This window comes from Eschrichtius robustus, chromosome 10 (genome assembly GCF_028021215.1).
Source record: "Eschrichtius robustus isolate mEscRob2 chromosome 10, mEscRob2.pri, whole genome shotgun sequence".
Classification (NCBI taxonomy): Eukaryota; Metazoa; Chordata; class Mammalia; order Artiodactyla; family Eschrichtiidae; genus Eschrichtius; species Eschrichtius robustus.
This window is the reverse complement of record NC_090833.1, coordinates 57,135,088-57,145,960: the sequence shown is the minus strand read 5'-3', so window position 1 is coordinate 57,145,960 and position 10,873 is coordinate 57,135,088. Positions and strand designations below refer to the sequence as shown.

The 10,873-nt window shown below is 43.6% G+C and overlaps 1 long non-coding RNA gene and 1 pseudogene across 1 annotated transcript in view; one reads left to right on the top strand and one right to left on the bottom strand.

Moving 5' to 3' along the window:
• Positions 1 to 6,192: 6,192 nt before the first annotated feature.
• LOC137770092 (ubiquitin-conjugating enzyme E2 D2 pseudogene) lies at positions 6,193 to 6,673 on the top strand (annotated as a pseudogene).
• Positions 6,674 to 8,647: 1,974 nt separating this feature from the next.
• LOC137770131 (uncharacterized) overlaps positions 8,648 to 10,873 on the bottom strand; it is a 31,105-nt gene continuing 28,879 nt past the window's right edge. Inside the window, exon 5 of the long non-coding RNA XR_011075129.1 lies at positions 8,648 to 9,852. This is a non-coding gene — a long non-coding RNA (uncharacterized lncRNA). The remainder of the gene's footprint in view (positions 9,853 to 10,873) is intronic.

The following is a 10,873-nucleotide window of genomic DNA, read 5'->3' as shown; positions in this document are numbered from 1 at the left end:
AAACAATACAGAAAATTAATGAAACTAAAAGGTGGTGGTTCTTTGAAAGGATAAAAAAACATTGATAAATCTCTAGCAAGACTGAAAACAAAAAAAGAGAGAGAGAGAACACATCAATTACTGATATCAGAAATGAAAGAGGGGATTATTGCTACATAGTGTAAGTTGGTACACTATTTCCAGCATCTCACAAAGTATAAAAGGCAGTATGGAGATGAAAGAACATGAGCTTTGGAGTTTCCAGACATGGGTACAAATCCTGGTGCTTTTACTAACCAGCTGTGATAGAAAGCCAATTTCTTCACCTTTTAGGTCTTAATTTTTTTATATGTAAAATGAGGTTTGTAATATTTTAACTCAAAGACCAAAAGATAAGATTTAAATTAGATTAAAGTAGGTTAAGAGCCTGGCACAGAGATTGTGCCCAACAAATGATACTTTCCTACTCACCCTCTCCTGTCAGGAATGACATTTACCAATAATAAGGATAAACAAGGGGAATATGTTTCTTTGTTTTTATTACCAATTATATAAATTCATTATTAGATAGTTTTTATATTTAAAGGTTTCCAATACCACCTTACTATGCTGAGCAAAAGCTCTATTTTGCATATCAATCTATTTATATCTATTTAGCATTTATCTATCTCTCTACCTCTCTATATATCTATGGTTAAAACTAAATGGGAAATCAAATTTAATGCTACTTTTGATCATTTTGTTTGACAATTAAAATTTTGAAACCTAGTGTCCACTGAGGGAAGCCCTAGTAGTAATCATAGCATTAATGTGTCCAGTAATATGTAATTTTACAAAGTCCACACTAGATGGCAGATTTTAGACAGTATTTTTTGGGTCACTAATTATTAGGGTTTTTCTACAATCCTGGAGCTTAGCCAGTTGATACCTCCTTCTGATTTCCTTTTTGTGAGTGACAGTTCAGTTATATTGGTAGTTGAGATATTTGGGAACCTTTTTGCCAGATAGTCAAATTAGAAGAGGCAAGTAAAAGGAATGAACAAATACCAATCACTAAAACCCAAACAGCTAGATCCACTTTTACAATATTTATTACTTTCGGGGTTTTTTTGGCCACGTTCCACGGCTTGTGGGATCTTAGTTCCCAGACCAGGGATGGAACCCATGCCCCCTGCAGTGGAAGCACAGAGTCCTAACCATTGGACCACCAGGGAATTCCCACTATTCATTACTTTTCAAAGAAAAAAAAGTTACATGTTATATTTTAGTACTACAATTTGGGAGAGAAGGGTACATGACAGGTAAATATTAGTTGGAAATCTTTCTGAATCATTTTGATGACTTCAATAAATTTTTTAATGCACAGTCTGTTATTTTATCTCTTCATTTTTTCTTTCCTCTCTTTTATTTTAATCATGTTTTAACAAGTCTTTAACAAGAACATACTGTGTACAAAGAACTCTGTGTAAATGGGGGGTGAGGGAGTTGGATGTAGGGAAGCGGGGACTGGATCTTGCATTCTAAGCAATCCTCTCTCCTTAAGGACACTGTAGTCTTACAGGGAAAATAAGACAACTACAAAAATACCACAGTACCGGAGCTTCCCTGGTGGCACAGTGGTTAAGAATCCGCCTGCCAATGCAGGGGACACGGGTTCAAGCCCTGGTCCAGGAAGATCCCACATGCCGCGGAGCAACTACTGAGCCTGCGCTCTAGAGCCCGTGAGCCACAACTACTGAGCCCGCATGCTGCAACTAATGAAGCCCACGTGTCTAGAGCCCGTGCTCCACAACAAGAGAAGCCACCACAATGAGAAGCCCATGCACCGCAACAAAGAGTAGCCCCCGCTTGCCACAACTAGAGAAAGCCCACACGCAGCAACGAAGACCCAACGCAGCCAAAAATAAAAAATAAACTAATTAAATAAATTTAAAAAAAAACAAAACACAGTACAGGTAGAAAGTGAGACATGCCCATGAAGTGAAGTTTTACCAGATGAAAAGGAAAGGATTATATCATTCTGGGATAAGTAGTGAAAAGGGATGAAAATGACATATATTGAGGGCGAATTATATGGCAGGTATTGAGCTAGATGGTTAACATGCATAATTTTTTTTGGCAGCATTCCTGGCATGTGGGATATTAGTTCCCCGACCAGGGACTGAGTCTGTGCCATGCCCCCTGCAGTGGAAGCGCATAGTCTTAACCACTTGACCTCCAGGGAAGTCCCAACATGCATGATTTAATTTCATATCACTTTTACCCTGTTAGATGTTAAAAAAAAAAAAAAAAATCCCCATTTTTCAGGAGAGGTAACTGAGTCTTGAGGAGAATAAGTAACCAAGGCAAGTTTCCAGTTAGGAAGCAGCAAAATCTAGGGTTGAACCCTGGTCTGTTTGCCTCTAAAGATAGCAGGTGGGAGAGGGAGTATCTGTTACTATTTTTATTTTTGAAAGTGATTTATTGCAGTTTTAAGAAATAGAAACTTTATGTATGTGCACTGTAGGATAGAAGAATTGTAAGAGATTGAAAGGCAGGAAACAGACATTCAGTACAGCATCAACACACATGTAGAGGCTGGAGGGTGAGAAATTGTGGGCACTCAAGCTGACTGGAATGGGCTGCCTGTAGGCTGATCTTAAGTTCTCAGACCTAAAACATATTTTTAAAAGAGAGGAAAGAAAGACATTTAAATCTGCACAGGGAGGGGCTTCCCTGGTGGCGCAGTGGTTGAGAATCTGCCTGCCAATGCAGGGGACACAGGTTTGAGCCCTGGTCTGGGAAGATCCCACATGCCACGGAGCAACTGGGCCCGTGAGCCACAATTACTGAGCCTGCGCGTCTGGAGCCTGTGCTCCGCAACAAGAGAGGCCGCGATGGTGAGAGGCCCGCGCACCGCGATGAAGAGTGGTCCCCACTTGCCGCAACTAGAGAAAGCCCTCGCACAGAAACGAAGACTCAACACAGTCATAAATAAATAAATAAAAGAACGTGAATTTCTTTTTTTTTTTTTTTTAATTTATTTATTTTAATTATTCTTTCTTTTTTCTTTTTTTTTTTTTGGCTGCATTGGGTCTTCGTTGCTGCCCGTGGGCTTTCTCTAGTTGCAGTGAGCGGGGGCTACTCTTCGATGCGGTGCGCAGCCTTTTCATTGAGGTGTCTTCTCTTGTTGTGGAGCACGGGCTCTAGGCACACGAGCTTCAGTAGTTGTGGCACGTGGGCTCAGTAGTTGTGGCTCGTGGGCTGTAGAGCGCAGGCTCAATAGTTGTGGCACACGGGCTTAGTTGCTCCGCGGCATGTGGGATCTTCCCGGACCAGGGCTCGAACCCATGTACCCTGCATTGGCAGGCGGATTCTTAACCACTGCACCACCAGGGAAGCCCCAAGAACGTGAATTTCTTTAAAAAAAAAAAAAAAAATCTGCACAGGGAGATTTAAAACCTGTGTCAACACATCTGCAGGAGATTATTTCTAGGATTTCTCCATTTGACCTTGGTGTCCTGCTTCTACTGAGCTTCTGTTCTGGGTTTCCCTGCTGCCTCTACATTATGATATGTCCACTCAGAGGTGAATGTACCAGCTCCTCAGAATACTGGTACTAATGCCTATCATTTATTTTCAACACATAGTTTTTGAGCCCCTACTATAAGCCTGCCCTAGGTCATAACTGCCAACATAAATCAAATGGAGGCCCTGCCTCATAATTATGTCTAACTTGGGCCTCCCTCAAATTCCCTGTCAAATTATGAGCTCCTCTGAGGTTCATTTGTAATTTCCTGTAGTAGAGCAGAGTGGTTAAGGGAATGACTTGACGTCAGACAGACCTGAGTTCAAGTCCCAGTTCTACTCACTGTGAATTGTGGAAATGTGATCACACAGAGCTTCTGTAAGCCTCGGTTTCCTTCTCTATAAATTGGAGATAATGATAATATAAGTATACATGGGAAACATAGATTGGTTGCTACATCTACTTTTTTTTGACAAGGAAAAACTATTTAAATTATGCACTCAATTCAATTGGTGTATCTCAAAAAGTGCAATATTTTTCTTCATTATCAATAAAAGGAGTTAGAAGTTAATTTCAAAGAAATAAGGAAATGACAAATTACCTGAAAAGTCACAGTCACATATGCATTCACTGCATCCTATAGAAGAGGGGCAAGTTAGGTTCACCCACTTTCATGAGTTCCATCAAATACCAGACCTATTCATGGGTGGAAGAGAAAAGGCAAATTTTTTAAGGAAGTATGTTATTAAATGAGGTATTTGGAATTCCTAAGAGTACCAGGTGGGGAGTATCTTTTCTAAACTAGATCTAGGAAGTACAATGTGGACTCAATCTGTCCTCCTCCCTTCCAAAGGCTGTTCACTTATTAATGAATTAAAAAACAAGCAAACAACAACAGAAAACAAGATTAAAAAACAACAACAATGACAATTTCACACATACCACCAAAACAGAAAAATAAAACACTAAGAGGTCCCAGATTACTCTCCAGACAGGAACCAGTGGTTCTAGGCTCAACAGTTCAAGCCTAGAATTCATCTGTTACAAAGTCATCATGAGCATGCCTTACTTCCAAAAACAAAAATTTTTGTAACAATATAAACAAAAACTAGTCCTGATCACTTTTCTAACATACTCAAATTTAACTAGTATTTAAACTGAGTTGGGAGAAGAAAGAAATCCATACTTACGGGCCAAGGGTGGGTGCAGAGCATTTGTCCTTGCCCTCATGCAAGGCTGAGACATTCAGCTGCTGAAGAAATAATTAGTCCTTTTTAGTCAGGCAGTTTCTTATTTCCATAGACAGCAATAGCAAGATCCGCAAAGGTGCCAGCTCCCTGTGTCCTTTGCCCCACAAGACAGCACTAAAGCAAAAGGGGTCAGATAACAAGGCAACATGGGTGATAAGGCGCTCTGGTTCTCAGGAACCAGTTTTATTTATTTATTTATTTGGCCGTGCTGGATCTTCGTTGCAGCATGTGGGATCTTTTGAGTTGCGACAAGCGAACTCTTAGTTGTGGCATGTGGGATCTAGTTCCCTGACCAGGGATCGAACCCCGGGCCCCCTGCACTGGGAGCATGGAGTCTTAGCCACTGGACCACCAGGGAAGTCCCAGGAACCAGTTTTATACTAAGCAGTTTGAGTATTTCCTGCTAAGCAATTTTATAGCATGCAGCTGTACCCTAAAGTGTGGGGAAGAGAGGAGTTTCAAGGCAGAAGCCCTTATATCTTACCAGAGCCTGGGAGGCAGTAAGAAACTGTCTCATAACAGCCTCGAGGAAAGATAAAAAGGAGGGTGAGAAATGGCCTTGTAGCAGCTCCTCCCAAGCCTCCCACTCTCTCAAGTTCTGAGAGGATTATGGGGCATTTCACCAAGACTTAGATCTCCTGAGGTGAAGCCTTGTCTACGTGGCCTATATGGATATTTGCAAGGACACCTGCACAGAGCAGTTTCCCTACAACTTCACCCCCTAACCGCTCACATCACTAGCCAAGAACTCTCTTTAGAAACATGGGCCACTCCATCAGATATCCTAATTATACAAATCCTTTTAATTTGTCCCAGGCAACAGAGATACAACAATCGATTTAACTTAGAGCAGTTGCTATAGTCTGTAAACAGGCCTGTGAATAGGTAAAAGGAAATCGGATCGGGTTCGAGGAAGTTGATCTTGTTCTACTGTCTGGCGTGGCAGCTGTGAACTCCTGCAGTCAGCAGCTGCTGGGAAGCTTCTGAGAGCTCTTGGATTAAGATTCCCTATCGGCCAGTGGTCAAGTTGGAGGTGGCAGTCTGCCTTAAAAACTAGCCAGGCCGCCCGCCCGCGCGTCCCTCGGTCCCCCTGCAGCAAGCAGTCCCTCCGACCGTCCGACCCACAGTAGCCGGCTGAGCCCGAGGCCTGGGCTCTTGCTCCCTGGCGGAGGGATCCGCGGCGGCGGCTGAGGAGGCGGCGCTGAGCCTGGAAGGAAGCGGCAGCTGCCGCGGGGGCGGCTCGAGCGGCAGCGCATAAAGGGGGCCGCCGCCGGGTGATGCGGTGAACCCTACGGCAGGCTCAGGAGCCGAGTGGGCCACGGCCCCAAGTCCGTCCCGCCGGACCCGCGCTCCGGAACTCCCCATCTTCTCCGGCCGACCCGCTATCACCAAGGCGGCCTCGCGCCCCCTGGCCCCTTCCCCGTCCCTGCCCTGCCCCTGTTCCCGCCCCCCGCGATGGCTCTGAAGAGAATCCACAAGGAATTGAACGACCGGGCGCGGGACAGCACAGTGTTCAGCAGGTCCCGTTGGAGATGATATGTTCCATGGGCAAGCTACAATAATGGGGCCAAATGACAGTCCCTATCAGGGTGGAGTATTTTTCTTGACATTCATTTCCCAGCAGATTACCCCTTCAAACCACCTAAGGTTGCATTTACAACAAGACTTTATCATCCAAATATTAACAGTAATGGCAGCATTTGTCTTGATATTCTACAGTCACAGTGGTTTCCAGCACTATTTCAAGAGTACTTTTGTCCATCTGTTCTCTGTTGTGTGATCCCAATCCAGATGATCCTTTAGTGCCTGAGATTGCTCGGATCTGCAAAACAGATAGAGAAAAGTACAACAGAATAGCTCGGGAATGGACTCAGAAGTATGCGATGTCATTAAAGAAATTATTGGATAACCTCTACAAATAAAGATAGGGGAACTCTGAAAGTCCTTTTGATTTCCATTTGACTGCTTTCTATGATCCCAGGCCTCATCTTCCCCTGTGCACACGTTTACCTGATACAGCAGTGCTGTGTGTTGTACATACTTGGAACAACAAACTAGAAATACTGTACTTCTGTACCAACATTGCCTCCTAGCAGAGAAGTGTGTGTGTGACAAGCCAGTTCTCCAGGCATAACCTAGGTGTGAGACTAAAAGCTTTCCTTATTGACTTAAATTTGGATAACAGCAGAGTGAGGGGTGGTGAGTATGGTGTGTGCTTGGATGGGGAAGGAAAGCTCCACTGACCTGTAGGAGATTGTTTTTTAAGTGAAATCCCATTAAACTCAAAACAATTATGAAAAGCAAGGCGAAGAACATGAAGCTGTTTCTGTATTCATTTTATTCCGAAGGACTTAACGTCTTAGGTGAAAGTTATGACCAATCAGATTAAACTCTACCTACATCCTGTATTTTAAGGTCTAAGTTTAACTGGTCAACATTTAAATGGATTGGAGCTATTAGTAAGTAAAGTGTGACGGGCTTTGTTTCCAACTCTTTTACATCTCCCCACACTTCAACCTTCGTCCTTCAGCCCCTCTTTCTCTCTTCCATATTCTTTGGTTTGTATGTGGTTTCTCAGTTAATACATAGCTAATAGCTCTTATTTTTCTTATGTTTTTAACTGCTTAGGTCTATCTGGATGTAAGGGTGAAAATTCATTCGATGGAAATACTTGGGTATACTTAAAGACCCAATTGCTCCTCTGGAGCTTGTATGTTCAAGAATGATTAATCTGTGTAATAAACTGATTACTACAGTCATTACATTAAAAAAAAAAAAAAAACTAGCCAGATGCTCTGCAGATCAGAGCTGAAAGAGATGAATGGACCCTCCCCAGTCCCATCCCTCCCCAGCAGTTAAGGTTGTCCTGTGCTAGCTACCACACCCAAGTGCTTGGCATCAGTCCCCACAGCAATCATGTCACCCTTTTGCCAGTTGTCCCCATGTCTTATTCACACCATACGCCCAGACTTGTTCCTAGGTGGCTCAGTGGTTTCTTCCTTGTACCACCTAGAACATCTACAGTCCTCTGATAGGTGGGCAACACTAGAAGCACTTTAGAGTTGTCATCTCACATCCATGATCATTATCATCATTATCCACAACCGCCCAAATCTAGCAAGCTTAGCTGGGCAGCAAAAGGACATCAAGTTAGAATCTCCCACCTCCTGGCTCTTCTTTGATACACACAAATTGCAGTATCCCCGAATCCCAGGAGGTAGACTTGGGAGGAAAAGAGTGAATGAGTTAATTACACAGTCCACATGCCAAGACCAGCCAGGTCCAGTGCCCCAGACTATGTGTCCCCAAGTTCCTTTTGCTACTTGACTGCGTGGTTGGCAGTTTGGGTATGTGTGCCAGGCTTCCTTTGTCTCAGGTGCTGGAATCACTGGAGCTTATTTTTAGGCCCGGTTCTGACTTGTAGATGGATTGCTGCCCTGTGCAATAGTATGTTCAGGTGGCTATGGTCCTTACCTGGGAAGCTCAGGTCAAATCAGCTTGTTTCCAGTGATGTTCATCCTCCAAGAGTCCTTCTCCATAGGCATTCACATGGGTCACAAACAGAGGGCATGGGTCTTGTGCAATCTTATGCCCCGTTTGGCCCCTCTGAGCTAAGACTTGATCATCCAACTTTCCTGCTGCCAAGTACCAAACTACACTGCTAGCCCATTGCCCAATGCCATGAGTCAATGAAAATGCAACAAGGCATATTTTGGGAGGCATTTTTAGAGCAAACACCACAACTTAAACTATGCTCAATCAGCAGAGTTCCCTTTTCCATGCATAGTTTTACAGTTTTCTTTAAAGCTGCACAGCTGTATCATTCCAGTACATTCCTGTATAGGGGGCCCCAAGACCACACCCCAGGTTCAGTGATTCACTAGGAGGACTGACAAAATTCAGCACATAGTTGTACTCACAGCTAAGATTTATTACAGTGAAAGGATACAAAACAAAGTCAGCAAATGAAAAAGGCATATGGTGCAAAGCCTAGAGAAAACCAAGTACAAGCTTCCAAGAGTCCTCTCCCAGTAGAGTCACACAGGACAGCTTAATTCCCCCATCAACAAGTTGTGCCAACACATGTGAAATGTTACCTCCTGGGGAAGCTCATTAGAGACAGTACCCAAGGCTTTCACTGGGAGCTGGTCATGTAGGCACCTTCTGCCTAACACATACCAAAATTCCAGACTCCCAGGAGGAAAGCAGCTATTTAGCATAAACCACACTGGTTGTACAAACAGTTTAAGTACATTGAACCACTCTTATCAGTTCTGTGAATGGCGGGAACCCTCCCCAAAACACATCCTAGACACCAGGCCAACCTTGTAAGCAGTACTTTCAAAGGATAAGCAGGCTCTTGGCCCTTGGCCAAGGCATCTTTACAGCGAAAGTATTATCAGTAGGACCTCCTGCAGCAGGGTGAGAGCGGCCTGCAGTACTCATCTCAGTTATGCCCTTTCAGGGTCCTTTATTTAGCCAATTAAAACAAGTCCCATTAACTATACAGATCTATCTGAAAAAGCCAGATGACTTCATCCTTAAGCTTCTGATTAACTTTTTTTTTTTTTTAACCTAGCCCAAGGCATCAATTCAGGCACAGCCAGTAAGTTGAAGCTGACCTGAAAGCTTTCCAGGACTGAGGTAGTATGATAGTCGGGGCACACAGACAAGTACAGTCCCAGAGATCGCAAGTGGTAACCATAGAAACAAAGAGTTCACAAATGTTGGGGCATGCCAAGCAGGACATACATTAGTCAGGCAGCACAGGTTATCAGGGCCCCATGTGGCCTTGTACTGTCAAACCTCCCACTCTGGGTTCTCAGTCCAGTCCAAATTATGCAGTTCAGTCCTTGATTTCAGAGGGACTCCCTGAGGCAAGTCAGTTCCAAACAGTTTTACCTGTCTATAACATCAGTTCAACAGCTTCGCAAGTGTGGACAATATCTATAGGTGTTCTGCAGGAAAGTGCTGGCACTGGGGTCACCCCCTGCCATCTCAGTGCTGGTAAGGTGTGAGCCTAGCCTCAGCAACCAGTTTAATTCAGAGAACTCGCAGCTTGAAAAGGCATATAGTTTCTCCTTTAGGAAGAGGGCAAGGCTTCCAGGAACAGTTCTGAAAAACAAAGATCAATTAATGCCCTTCCTCCACTGCCTCCCCATCCCCAGGTGCTGGGGTTTTACTTTTTCCTGCATCATTACAAAATCAGTTGTGTCCTGTTCAGCAATGGTAACAACATTTTTTCAATTATCCCCTACTCTCATCTAGGCCATTCACCTGGAAAAATTGTATGCAAAATGCATAAAAGCATTTTCACAGAAGAACATTTTTGTATAATTTAACCAGAAAGACACATCATATTCGAAATGGGTCAGAATGAAATCTTAAATTTTTAAAAGATAATTATAATGGGCTTAATAACCTGCCATCCATTTTGTCCTAATCATTTATCCAGGGAACAGCCTAGAAAATATCAGTCCCTTTCTGGGGACAGCTGCATTTAATAATCAAACTGCCTTACTAAGGTGTGTATACCAGGAAAAAGGTGAGGGAAGTAGAGCCAGGCTATCAGACCGCCATTGCAAACTGCAACTAATTTAGAAAGCTGAATACAAGTCAACAGCATTGAGACGACCCTGAAACGGGGTCCAGAGTCTGACCTGTTAGTAGTGGGTGGAGGTGTCACACTCCCTAGCTTTTGCAGGAATCCTGTTAGGAATGCATTCAGTCTCTGTATCAGAAATACAGAGCTGATCAGCAGCTCAATTTCACACGGCCCCATCAGAAATAAGCCCTTTTCTGTGGGCATTTGTGACCCAGATGGTCCAGCCAACATCCATGATGTTTCCACAATTTAGCCCACAGAGAAGTGTCCTAAATGTGTAACTATTCCAGAATCTGAGTTTTATTTTTTGAGCAGAACTTCGTCAGCTTTTAGTTTGGCACAGCTAGTGCTGAGGCTGAAATAGCCCAGACCAGGTTTCAGCTTAGAGTCAGGTCTAGGCAATTAAGCGTCAGGATTCCAAAAAAGCCAGCAGCTTTTCTTTAGCAGCATATTCAAAGCCCAGATACTACAAGGCCAGAGAGCCATGTTCCAAGTCCAACTGACAAGTGAGGCTTTATGACACCCTTTTTA